The sequence below is a fragment of the Haliotis cracherodii genome, unplaced genomic scaffold, assembly GCF_022045235.1.
Source record: "Haliotis cracherodii isolate W230 unplaced genomic scaffold, xgHalCrac1.p SCAF_11, whole genome shotgun sequence".
Classification (NCBI taxonomy): Eukaryota; Metazoa; Mollusca; class Gastropoda; order Lepetellida; family Haliotidae; genus Haliotis; species Haliotis cracherodii.
In genome coordinates this window covers 37,432,822-37,446,571 of record NW_027266266.1, presented here as the reverse complement: position 1 = coordinate 37,446,571, position 13,750 = coordinate 37,432,822, and the positions used below count along the sequence as shown (strand labels likewise).

General features: G+C 42.4%; 1 protein-coding gene across 3 annotated transcripts in view; it reads left to right on the top strand.

Annotated features, from left to right (window-relative positions):
* The window catches only part of LOC139456463 (uncharacterized), a 52,575-nt gene that overhangs the window by 10,789 nt on the left and 28,036 nt on the right, over positions 1 to 13,750 (top strand). The gene's annotated exons all lie outside the window — the stretch shown is intronic.

Genomic DNA, 13,750 nt, shown 5'->3' with positions numbered 1-13,750 from the left:
AGGGGTGTGTTGGGGGGGAGGGGTGGGGGGTTGTGTGAGGGGACTGAGTTTACAAAGTCTCAGTTTGAGAGTTTTAAAGTCGCCTATGTCCCTGTTCATTGGATCATTCAGTCTCATTCGACTTTCTTACTACCGGTATCTGACCAAAAAAGTAGGGCGATTTCTTTAAAAACAAAACGTAGTTATTTTGGGATTTCACCGAATTAGAACGAGGACGGCTGCTTGTGTAGTTTTCTTTATCTGCGGTTTACAGCGCGATTTTTAAAATATTTTAATTTATGTACGGCTTCTCTGTGAGCGCGAATTACCTTGGGGCAACAGATTAGAAATAAGTCAAGCATGGTCCTAACATAATTATGTCATTTCAAATATGACATCACAAGTGGTTCAGATATATTCATTATCTAAATATGTGGATTGTATTACTTGATTAAAAAGAATAAGAATTCATAATAATTAAAATTAATCTTACATCCAAACACAAGAAATTAACTTGAAATAAATCGAAACACTCTAAGCCATTTAATATATTTAATATAACGTAACACATAATTAATCATAGTCACACAGAATGTAAATTACAACCACTACATAAATATGCACATGACGCTTAGGAAGGATTGTAATCTTCTCCTTGGGAGAATATAAATTTTACCTGAACAGTAGCAGCATATACATTTTATGTGTCACTGATATGAAATATGTTACTGGAGCAAGCAGCTTGATGTCAGAATAGTGTCAGACTTTGACGCATTACGAAAATAAAACCAGTGACCACATGTATCACAGTCTAGTAGTGTTTTTAGGGCGTTTTAAGCTGAGGTATTAATTTGATTATGCACACATATATTTAATAGCATCGTTAATATTCATATTCAGGTAAAGTGCTCCTCAAAACAGCATGGCTGACCGCTTAATGGAAAAATATATTTTACACTCGAACCATTTATGTGTACAAATATAGGGATGTGAGAAGACCACTTTCCATTCCATAATTAATATTTTAAAAGAAACAATAAATGCATTTTACCTTCATAAATTAATTTATGTTAATAGTCTGATACAAAAATAGTTGAAAGTATTCATAGGCACGTGTTTCATGTGAATTATGCTATAACTCTTATATAAGGAAATATTTTATATGAAATGAAACTATTTAATATCAATTATATAGATAAACATGTGCTTCGAGGCGCCGATTCATAATTCATGTCTGGTACTGATGTAAAATATTTCAAACGCTGGAAGTAAAATATGTTTAACGCTGAAAGCAAAAATATCCATTTTTAAATCGATTGTCTCAGTAATAGTTCTTGGGGGTATAAGGTATGACTAGAGATTCTAAGGTTGGTGACAGGTTACACGATTCACTTGATTTCGAGGAACCATGTTGAGTTTATATCTTTGCACCTGTTCAGGGGCCTATGCCTGTTTAGATGGGGATTTCAATGTTAGAGTGAAGAAAATCAACCACCAACACTTGCCAGAATGGCAATGTCAGTTATATATGACATTCAATTCACAATTTGTATTAAGTTTAACCATTCCAACAACATACAGTTTCGCGTACCACAGGAATCACAATGAACTTTATACACTGAACAGGTGGACACATGCATGGAATATAATATTCTGTAATTCATGTGCGACAGTTGAGGAATATACCAAATCTGATTTTTTATGATAGCAGGGTTTTATCTAAACCTGCCAATATTCGGCCCCAAGTCAGCAGCAAATTTCGGCCAATCTTCCCAAATTGGACTTCCCCCATATAGTGCTTCGTGTACCCTTAGTGTACACTAGTCTATAATTCATATGTGATCAGGAAATAACATAGAAAATGCTGAAAACATATCTTGATGGTCTGCGTTGTATACACATACCTTTAGTACTATATTCTATAATTCATGTGTAATTAGGAATTAATATCGAATCGAACATATATAAGCTGTTACTTTTTTCTTATATGATAAGGGAACACACATATAGCACCCATCCTAGTTGTATAAAGAAATCAATTTCCCAGTGTATAGTACTATCCTACTTAATATACATACGTTCGGTTAGAAAATGCACCATGTCCAGTACAAAACTTGTATAATATATCATGTGAAATATGTTTTTCCTTTCTTCATCACCCTTGTTTATTACGCAGACACTATCGGGTAGATAAGGTATTTCAGGAAAAGCAAAACACCTCCTATATTGAAGAAGAAAAAGCAATTATCGCTTCAAAATAATTCTAGTTAACACCCTTACATCCGATATCCTATGAAATGTGTTCCGAGATCACACACGTCTATAACCCTACCCAAACTGTAATGGTAAAGAACTGTCCTTATCTGAAAGTCGTCTACCTACACTGAAAGGAGAACTACAAGATGTACACTTGTGTTTACACTCATCCCTGAATGTGAAGGGAAGACAAGTGTCTTTATCTAAACAGACATCTTATCTGTAACTAAAAATATGCTAATTCCTGTGTCAACACGAGTGGGGCGAGTGAGCAGAGCTAAAAATATTAAGAAGCACTATAAATAAATAAATAAATAAATAAATAAATAAATAAATAAATAAACATTTTAATACATAAATAATAACAAACATTTGAATAAATAAATAAACAAACAAACATTTGAATAAATAAACAAACAAGTATTTGAATAAATATAAAAAAAAGAATAAATAAATAAACATTTGAAGGAAGGAATGAAGGAAGGAATCTTCCATCACAAGGTGTTCATTAGCAGCTGGAAATATTCCACAGTTTATTTTGTAAAAAGCTAAACGGGACAGTGGTGTTTACTCTCATTTGAATGTTTTTGATGCTGAGGCTCTGACAGCAATTGATTTTACTTTAAGGCATTAATTATATATACCGTATTCGACGTAATAAGCGCCCAGGGAGCTCTCAAAATTAGAAATAGGGGGCTCTTATTGGAATATTATTTTTGTGAAAAAAAAACAGAGTTGAAAGATAAATATCATGGTTTGTGCTGACAGCCAGAAATGTTTATGTACGACAGATATATTTTTCCTGAATTTAATTGCCCATAATTAAGTGTGCACATATCACACGAGTGCGTATTATACGCGAATAAATAAGTTTTGTGTACACTGATAAATCGGAAGGGGTGCTAACTGGGATTGTTCACTGGCCAATATATTAGCAAATATAACCGTGGGCGCTTATTAAAGCGGGGCGCTTATTACGTCGAAAACGGTACCCTGACCAAAAGACCCGACCTTAGTACCTGTATTGTGGGTAGAACGTGTCCTTACCATAGATCGATGTAATATTCATGATCATTGTTTTTATGTCTTGATAGGTTTTTTAAGACTAGTCACAGGAAAATACCAAAGTCACGAGTGAAAATAGGAGTTGGTCGAGCCACTGGAAACACGAGTCTTTTCTCGTTGTGTTTGATTGTAAACTGTATTGCATGACCTACTCCGTAGCAAGTTGAAATAAAACTCCTATTCAATGTGACGCCAGGAAATTGTGTCTTCTTTCTCAGTTTTAGAAGGACGGAGTAAAGTAATCTCTCGATAATTACAGCGGCTACATTTGTGGTTGGACTAACAGTAATCCCAGAAGTAAAGTTGTCTTATTTAAACATTATATCTAAAAAACTAAAACAAAAATCCAAATGGAGCCCAGGACAATGCTTAATTTCGGAGCCGAGGGAATCTAGACTTGCAAAATCATTCGAGACTTTAGTTGGAGTCATGTTTGATTTATTCTTTAGCGTCTGGGAGACTGATTTGTGGTCTTGCAGATGCCGAGTTTAAGGCTGATTGGAATACGTACGGGTCACTGACCATTAATCTGCAATCACTTTTGGAAGTGGTGGGGTGGAGGTACAGCGGACAGATATGATTAAAGTGTGTATGGTCTTTCGTTTGCATATTATGGTCTATTGACCAGGGCGGAGGTACAGCGGACAGATATGATTAAAGTGTCCCCTGCACACACACAATCCCCTACACACACAGTCCGCCCTACACACAGTCCCCCTGCACACACAGTCCCCCTGTACACACACACGGGCCCCCTGTACACACACAGTCCCCCTACACACACAGTCCCCCTGTACACACACAGTCCCCCTGTATACACACGCACAATCCACCTGTACACACACACAGTCCACCTGTGCACACACAGTCCCCCTCCACTCACAGTCCCCCTGTACACACACGGTCCCCCTGTACACACAGCCCCCTGTACACACAGTCCCCCTCCACTCACAGTCCCCCTGTACACACACAGTCCCCCTGTACACACACACAGTCCCCCTGTACACACAGCCCCCTGTACACACACAGTCCCCCTATACACACACAGTCCCCCTGTACACACACAGTCCACCTGTACACACAGCCCCCTGTACACACACAGTCCCCCTGTACACACACAGTCCCCCTGTACACACACAGTCCCCCTGTACACACACAGTCCCCCTGTACACACACAGTCCCCCTACACACACAGTCCCCCTGTACACACACAGTCCCCCTATACACACACAGTCCCCCTGTACACACACAGTCCACCTGTACACACAGTCCCCCTGTACACACACAGTCCACCTGTACACACACAGTCCCCCTGTACACACACAGTCCACCTGTACACACACAGTCCACCTGTACACACAGCCCCCTGTACACACACAGTCCCCCTGTACACACACAGTCCCCCTGTACACACACAGTCCACCTGTACACACACAGTCCCCCTGTACACACACAGTCCACCTGTACACACACAGTCCACCTGTACACACACAGTCCACCTGTACACACACAGTCCTCCTGTACACACACAGTCCACCTGTACACACACAGTCCCCCTGTACACACACAGTCCACCTGTACACACACAGTCCCCCTGTACACACACAGTCCACCTGTACACACACAGTCCCCCTGTATACACACAGTCCCCCTCCACACACAGTCCCCCTGTACACACACAGTCCACCTGTACACACACAGTCCCCCTGTACACACACAGTCCACCTGTACACACATAGTCCCCCTACACACACAGTCCCCCTACACACAGAGTCCCCCTACACACACAGTCCCCCTGTACACACACAGTCCACCTGTACACGCACAGTCCCCCTACACACACAGTCCCCCTCCACACACAGTCCCCCTGTACACACACAGTCCCCCTGTACACACACAGTCCCCCTCCACACACACTCCCCCTGTACACACACAGTTCCCCTGTACACACACAGTCCACCTGTACACACACAGTCCCCCTACACACACAGTCCCCCTGTACACACACAGTCCCCCTGCACACACAGTCCCCCTGTACACACACAGTCCACCTGTGCACACACAGTCCCCCTCCACTCACAGTCCCCCTGTACACACACGGTCCACCTGTACACACAGCCCCCTGTACACACAGTCCCCCTCCACTCACAGTCCCCCTGTACACACACAGTCCCCCTGTACACACACACAGTCCCCCTGTACACACAGCCCCCTGTACACACACAGTCCCCCTATACACACACAGTCCCCCTGTACACACACAGTCCACCTGTACACACACAGTCCCCCTGTACACACACAGTCCACCTGTACACACAGCCCCCTGTACACACACAGTCCACCTGTACACACACAGTCCCCCTGTACACACACAGTCCCCCTGTACACACACAGTCCCCCTGTACACACACAGTCCACCTGTACACACACAGTCCCCCTGTACACACACAGTCCACCTGTACACACACAGTCCCCCTGTACACACACAGTCCACCTGTACACACACAGTCCCCCTGTACACACACAGTCCCCCTCCACACACAGTCCCCCTGTACACACACAGTCCACCTGTACACACACAGTCCCCCTGTACACACACAGTCCCCCTGTACACACATAGTCCCCCTACACACACAGTCCCCCTACACACAGAGTCCCCCTACACACACAGTCCCCCTGTACACACACAGTCCACCTGTACACGCACAGTCCCCCTACACACACAGTCCCCCTCCACACACAGTCCCCCTGTACACACACAGTCCCCCTCCACACACAGTCCCCCTGTACACACACAGTCCCCCTGTACACGCACAGTCCCCCTGTACACACACAGTCCCCCTCCACACACACTCCCCCTGTACACACACAGTTCCCCTGTACACACACAGTCCACCTGTACACACACAGTCCCCCTACACACACAGTCCCCCTGTACACACACAGTCCCCCTGTACACACACAGTCCCCCTCCACACACAGTCCCCCTACACACAGAGTCCCCCTACACACACAGTCCACCTGTACACACACAGTCCCCCTACACACACAGTCCCCCTACACACAGTCCACCTGTACACACACAGTCCACCTGTACACACACAGTCCCCTTCCACACACAGTCCCCCTGTACACACACAGTCCCCCTGTACACACACAGTCTACCTGTACACACACAGTCCCCCTCCACACACAGTCCCCCTGTACACACACAGTCCCCCTACACACAGACTCCCCCTACACACACAGTCCACCTGTACACACACAGTCCACCTGTACACACACAGTCCCCCTCCACACACAGTCCCCCTGTACACACACAGTCCCCCTATACACACATAGTCTACCTGTACACACACAGTCCCCCTACACACACAGTCCCCCTGTACACACACAGTCCCCCTGTACACACACAGTCTACCTGTACACACACAGTCCCCCTCCACACACAGTCCCCCTGTACACACAGCCCCTGTACACACAGCCCCCTGTACACACACAGCCCCCTGTACACACACAACCACCCTGTATACACACAACCACCCTGTATACACAGAGTCCCTCTACACACACAGTCCCCCTGTATACACACATTCACGTGTACCTAATATTACATACGAAAATATTACATATTCGTCCCCTACATGGTAACTGTTTGGCCGGGTAATATTTCGATTAATCACGAAAAAAATTGATGTAGTTGTTTATTTGCCTCGTTAACCAAGCAAAGGATGAAGCTGATAATTACAAAGCATTTTGAACTATGGACGTGCTTAGTGAGGGAAGGCTGTTCTCCGACTGCGGGACTTTACGTGCGCTTCTTATATGTGCCGAGGTTAGTGAGTTTGGTTTGAAGCCTTGTATAGCAACACTGGAAGCATTATTCGGAGAGGGCCACTAACGACGCGTTTCACATCAGGTACCCATCTACAACTGGTGACCGCGTTTACTCCCCTTTTGAGCCAATGCGTGAGGTTCTTCGCTGCTTTGTGCATATTTTCATCACCTAACAGAAGAGGAAGCTGATCTTGAGCTTAACATATTTTCCCAGAGGATGCGGGGAGGGTGGAGGGTGGGTCAGAACCATTATTTCTGCATAACTGGCAAACACATCAACCACATGGCTAACCCACCTATGGCACCCTGAAACCAAATATTGCTTCATATATTGTACTTCTATTTTTAAGATGAAACTCCATAGATGTTAATGTTAATGAAAAGGGGGCACGGGTGGCCCTGTCGTCTAAGGCGCCGCGATTCGCTGTGCAGAGTTGCGCCCCTTTGGCACACCAGAAACCTATGATTATGGGTTCGCATCGATTATGTTTCTAGGTTTGTCCGCGCCATACCCGTGCTCGTTGGTTTCACCGAGGTGGCAAACGTCTGAGACCTGCATCACTTCGGGCTTCCCTCCCACATTTAGCTGACACACCGCGATATAACTGGAATACTGTTAAAAGCGGCGTTAAACCCAACTCACTCACTCACTCACCATAGATGTTAATGAAAAAGCTCAAAAGTAATTAAAAGGAAATATATTTCAAATATTCTCTGATGATATGGATAATTCAGAAAGTGTATGTGATTTCAGCGCTGTATTTACCTACACTGGACGCGTCCAAACAGCATACACATTTCCATAAACTTGATATCCATGCAGTGTATGAGTTTTTGTTATTTATTCCTCATATGACGCCGCCGCCATGTAAGACTAAATCATAATGTCATTGATGCAGGGAACAGCAGGAGGCGATGGGGACGTTTACAGAGCAACACCACGGCCTTGAAATCAGCCTGGAATGATAACACATTTTATTTGTTAGATAAATCGCTCCATCGCTTTTTCAAAATCTGTTGAAAAATGGAATATTCTTAAACTTAAAATATGCGTTGTTGCAATTAAAATTTGGCTCGTATTCAAACTTATCTCATTATAAAAATATCGACACTCTTAGCTTACTAATTCACTCGTATACTCTTTTGGGCATGGTCCCGCGTTGGTGAGTGTTTGTATGTTGATTTAAACAGAATTTCACTTTGGCGCATGTCAGTCAGACATGTGATGAGAACTAATCTAATTCGGCACATTATCGAACCCACGTTATCACTCTCTTGTTTACTCACCTAATCAGGTAATGGGTGAGTGAGTGTATATTTTTCACAATATTAGTAATATTCCAGCAATATCACGGCAGGGGACACCAGAAATGGATCTGGCAGCAGCCTCATGGATGCTATGCGACCGTTCCGGTGTCGAGCGCCGTGATTTTGCTGGAATATTGCTAAAAGCGGTGTAAAACCAAACTCACTCACTCACTCACTATGCAACTGATCCTCATTGTATCGAAAGGAACATGTGGCCCAGTGGCGCTATTGTTTCTTTATGTATGAGTTGTATTACTCAGCAATATTCTAGGTCTATGACGGTGGTCTGTGAATAATCGAGTTTGGAGCGACCACCCGATATCTTGTATAAGTCTGTAATGCGTTCAGATCTGTCTGGGGGGCCCCGTGGTCCAAGATGCCCCAACGTGCGTCCCAAGGTCATGTCCGGAGCTGTTGGTGTCAGGTTCGAATTCCCATTTCTGTTAGATTAATATCCAACACACAAAACCACCGAGAGCGTGGTGCCTAGACTGACATTTAGTCCCAGAAATAAAGTCATCTTATTTAAATCATATATATCTGCAATATAACAAAATAAGATCCAAATTGAGGCCAGATCAATACTTAATTTCAGGGACTAACCCAATCTGCAAGACTTTACTTTGTTGGCAATCTAGACTTTGAGTTGGACTCCTCTTTGAATTTATTCTCGGTGGTCTGGGAGACTTTTCATTTTTATTTGCGGCACTTTAATTGATGGCGACGTTCGTTGAAGAACTGAAAACGTTTGACCTGTACATGGTCCTAAGATCCTTAACATTCCGAGGAATGTCTTTGATAGGAAAAGCTTGAGCCAAGATAAATCTCCAACCGAATCCAACCGTCATCTGGATTCTGTCCACACCGTGATATTGCTGGAATATTGCTAACAATCGGCATAGTAAATCGCTCACTCACTCACTCACTCACTCGCTCACAAACCCGCAAACCCGCTCATCCTGTCACTCACATATTCCTGATTTCACTGTATATATGATCCGTGCCAGCTACATGATATTCTGCTGGCGCGCTGTTCCTAGTCTGTTTAGTGTTCTTTAATAACTCGCACATACAAAGACTAGACAAGCACATTTATTATGGTCATATACTAATCATCAAATTCAGAATAAGGAAAATAAAGAACTGATCCATAATTTGTAAAAACTAAAAACAGTTTTCACTGCAAAATACTTCTGACAATCACTTCCTATATAGTAAAGTTGGCGCGTTTCACTTAAGGATGTAGAACAATGATGTGTAGAAGGCTCTTGAAGATGAAAATTAAAACAAATGTTGTGCAAACTTTAATGATATTTAGAAGAGCAAGAAAATGGATACCTGTTTACAATATCTTTCTGACGTTGCACTTAGCATGATTTAATGGGTTTGTTTATTAGATACAGCATGCATTTAGTTTCTTTCGCTTCGTAACTCGCGATCGTTATGCAAAACGTTTGACACTATGCACTAACCATTGCCAATTGAAAGATCAGACCCCAGAACATGACTAGGCTAAAAATAGAATGTTGAAGGACGATAAGAAATACCTAGGCAGATTACAATGACCCGCTAACTGAAGCAGACCGTCACGAACGTACAGAAACTGTTTCATGTTATTGCTGGATCCGCAGGTGTCTGCACAGTGTCTTGGTTGGTTTGTTGGTTGGTTTGTTGTTTAACGCCGCACTCATCAATATTCCAGCTATATGACGGCGGTCTGTAAATAATCGAGTCTGGACCAGACAATCCAGTGATTGATATCATGAGCATCGATCCACCCAATTGGGATCGATGACATGCATCAACGTCAGCGAGTCTGACCACCCGATCCTGTTAGTCGCCTTTTACGACAAGCATAGTCACCTTTTACGGCACTTACGGGTTGCTGAAGACCTACCTCACTACCATGTTTTGTAATTTTGGTTTGGTGAATACGATAGTGTTCGATAAATTCTCTGCATATGATAACACTAGTCTTGTAAGTTAGATGGACAGGCGTGCGTCCCTGTGATATTCGGGCGTGTCTATTTGTGTCTGTGTGTGTCCATGTGTGTCCATGTATATCCATGTTTGTTTATGTTTGTGTTTGTCACTATGTGTCTGTGTGTGTCCATGTGTGTCCGTGTATATCCATGTTTGTGTTTGTCACTACGTGTCTGTGTGTGTGTCCATGTGTGTCCATGTACATCCATGTTTGTTTATGTTTGTGTTTGTCACTACGTGTCTGTGTGTTTCCGTCTGTGTCCATGTATATCATGTTTGTTTATGTTTGTGTTTGTCACTATGTGTCTGTGTGTTTCCATGTGTGTCCGTGTATATCCATGTTTGTTTATGTTTGTGTTTGTCACTACGTGTCTGTGTGTTTCCATGTGTGTCCGTGTATATCCATGTTTGTTTATGTTTGTGTTTGTCACTACGTGTCTGTGTGTTTCCATGTGTGTCCGTGTATATCCATGTTTGTTTATGTTTGTGTTTGTCACTACGTGTCTGTGTGTTTCCGTGTGTGTCCCTGTATATCCATGTTTGTTTATGTTTGTGTTTGTCACTACGTGTCTGTGTGTTTCCGTGTGTGTCCCTGTATATCCATGTTTGTTTATGTTTGTGTTTGTCACTACGTGTCTGTATGTTTCCGTGTGTGTCCCTGTATATCCATGTTTGTTTATGTTTGTGTTTGTCACTACGTGTCTGTATGTTTCCGTGTGTGTCCCTGTATATCCATGTTTGTTTATGTTTGTGTTTGTCACTACGTGTCTGTGTGTTTCCATGTGTGTCCCTGTATATCCGCAGATGTTTGTTTATGTTTGTGTTTGTCACTACGTGTCTGTGTGTTTCCATGTGTGTCCCTGTATATCTGCAGATGTTTGTTTATGTTTGTGTTTGTCACTATGTGTCTGTGTGTGACCGTGTGTGTCTCTGTGTGTCCTCTATCTCTATGTGTCTATGTGTGTCCGTGTTTATCCGCGGGTGTTTTCTATGTTTGTGTTTGTCAGTGTGTATCTGTGTGTGTGTCCATGCGTGTCTGTGTGTGTCTGTATGTATGTGTGTGTATGTCCGTGTACGTCTGTGTGTTTGTCCGTGTGCGTCTTTGTGTGTTCGTGTGTGTCTCTGTGTGTCCGTGTTTATCCGCGAATGTTTGTTTAGGTCCGCGTTTGTCACTGTCTGTCAATGTGTGTCACTGTGTCCGCGTATATCACTGTGTATGTCCGTGACCGTGGTTTCTCATTTCTGTATAAATGCATTTGTGTGTGTATATATATATATATATATCCCAGGATTCATTGAGTGAAATATTTGTGTTAAATTCCACCTGAACACTTTTTTCATTATATATCGATTCGTGATAATGTGAACGCGAATCTTGGTTTCGAACCTATGATCATAAGATCCCGGAACACCTAAGGGACACAACTCTGCACAGCGACATGCGACGGCATTGTGTTTTCATTGTGTAGTCATGACCTATTCTTGCCTTCTGTGAGGTAAGCAAATGAAGTGGTCAGATGAGCTGCACGATCAGTCTGCAGTTACCACACATGACGTGTTCGTCTGTGTCACGTGAGGAGAAATCGTGTAGTTAGTAATAGAAGTTGCATAGCTTATTAAAATGTTAAAAATCATTTATGTGTGAAAACTCATTGTTTTTCAGTTTGACACTGACAAATTAGCCCATTTTTCGTTCCTTCTGCATTTCTTGCTGTATATTTGGTGAGGTGGGGTGAAATGGGGTTTAACGTCGCGTCCAAGATTATATAGCGATGTGCATGCAGGTGTTTGAGTGTGTGGCTGCTTGTACTGGTCCGAACTGATGCCGATTTAAAGTGCTAGCTTACTGAGATACCATGCCGCAGTTTAACATGAATACCCCACTCAGACACAGCATACTGACTCTGAGCCGACCAATCCTTGTTTTCGCCCCTTAATGCCGAGCGCCAGACAGGGTAACATCACGTACCATCTTTTAACGTCTTTTGGTATGACGCGGCCGGGGATCGAACCCCTGTATATTTGAGATTGTATAGATGGACTACCAAGATAGAATGTAACGTTTTCATGTCTTTCGGAAAACACGATAAATTGATTTTTTTTTTAAATCGAAATTTGATTTTTGAAACTGAAGCTATGAATATTCCAGTAAATATAGTGAAGGTGATGTGTCGGAACGCGAAGTCCCCGTTTGATTGGAAGCCCAAGAAGGATACAGTGTATGAAGCCCTTTCCTAGTGACAACCCCCATCCCGAACCACTACCCACCCACCCTACACGCACACCGTTAATAGCGCCGTGAATTACAACTCAATCACTTATAATATTAAACTGGGACCTGCATCACTTCGGGCTTTCCTCCCACATTAAAGGGCAAGTTCACACGGAAATGAACCTTTTTTTCTTGTACTTTTTCCACATTAAAAGTGTTAACATAGAAGTGTCATAGACAAAAATATAAAAACATCATATTTAATTCACATATTTTTTGCACTAAAACAATTTATATTTTTCACATTTACCAAGTGTTCTATTTCCATAACAAAAACACCATGGCTTATGTCCCTTGCAATATGACGTCATTGGTGCCAATTGATAAACATTATGACGTCATCATGCTTTGTTAGATACACAGATACTAACTAATTCTAAAATTGCGTTTTGTTTAGAAAAAGAAAGAAAGTGATTTTTGCGTGTACACTTCCCCTTTAAGCTGACTCGCCGTGATATAACTGGAATACTGTTAAAAGCGGCGTTAAACCCAACTCACTCACTCACTATAATATTAAACAAACCATGGATGCATGATACTAGTTATGGGTATAGGCCTGAATTTTGATTTATTGCAGTAATGATTCATGCATTGCGAGATGTACCGCATTATATTGCATGCGTTCTTTCATCTGTACTTTGTTAAGATTACGAATTAAAAAACTTCCCTGCACATTTCTGACAACTTTGTATCTTGTGGGATGTTGCTATGGTCATGTGTAATCGACCCATCATATACAGGGGAAACCAGTCGCAAATAATTTCGGCTTTCGATCACAGAAAATAGTTGCTAATTTACTTTCTGTCCATAATTGAATCCGATTTGTCACTTATGTAGAATCTTCCGTCTGATGAAGATATGCATGATCTTGAAAAATACAATATACCGGTATTTTCCACACGTATTGTGATACGTATTCATTGGTATTTCATATCGTGGTATACTGGTCTACCGGTAATACCGTACACCTCGACATGATACCCTTTTTCAATTTATTTAGTATACTATTTCGATAATAAGGAGAATTATTTAGAAAATACACATGTTTGC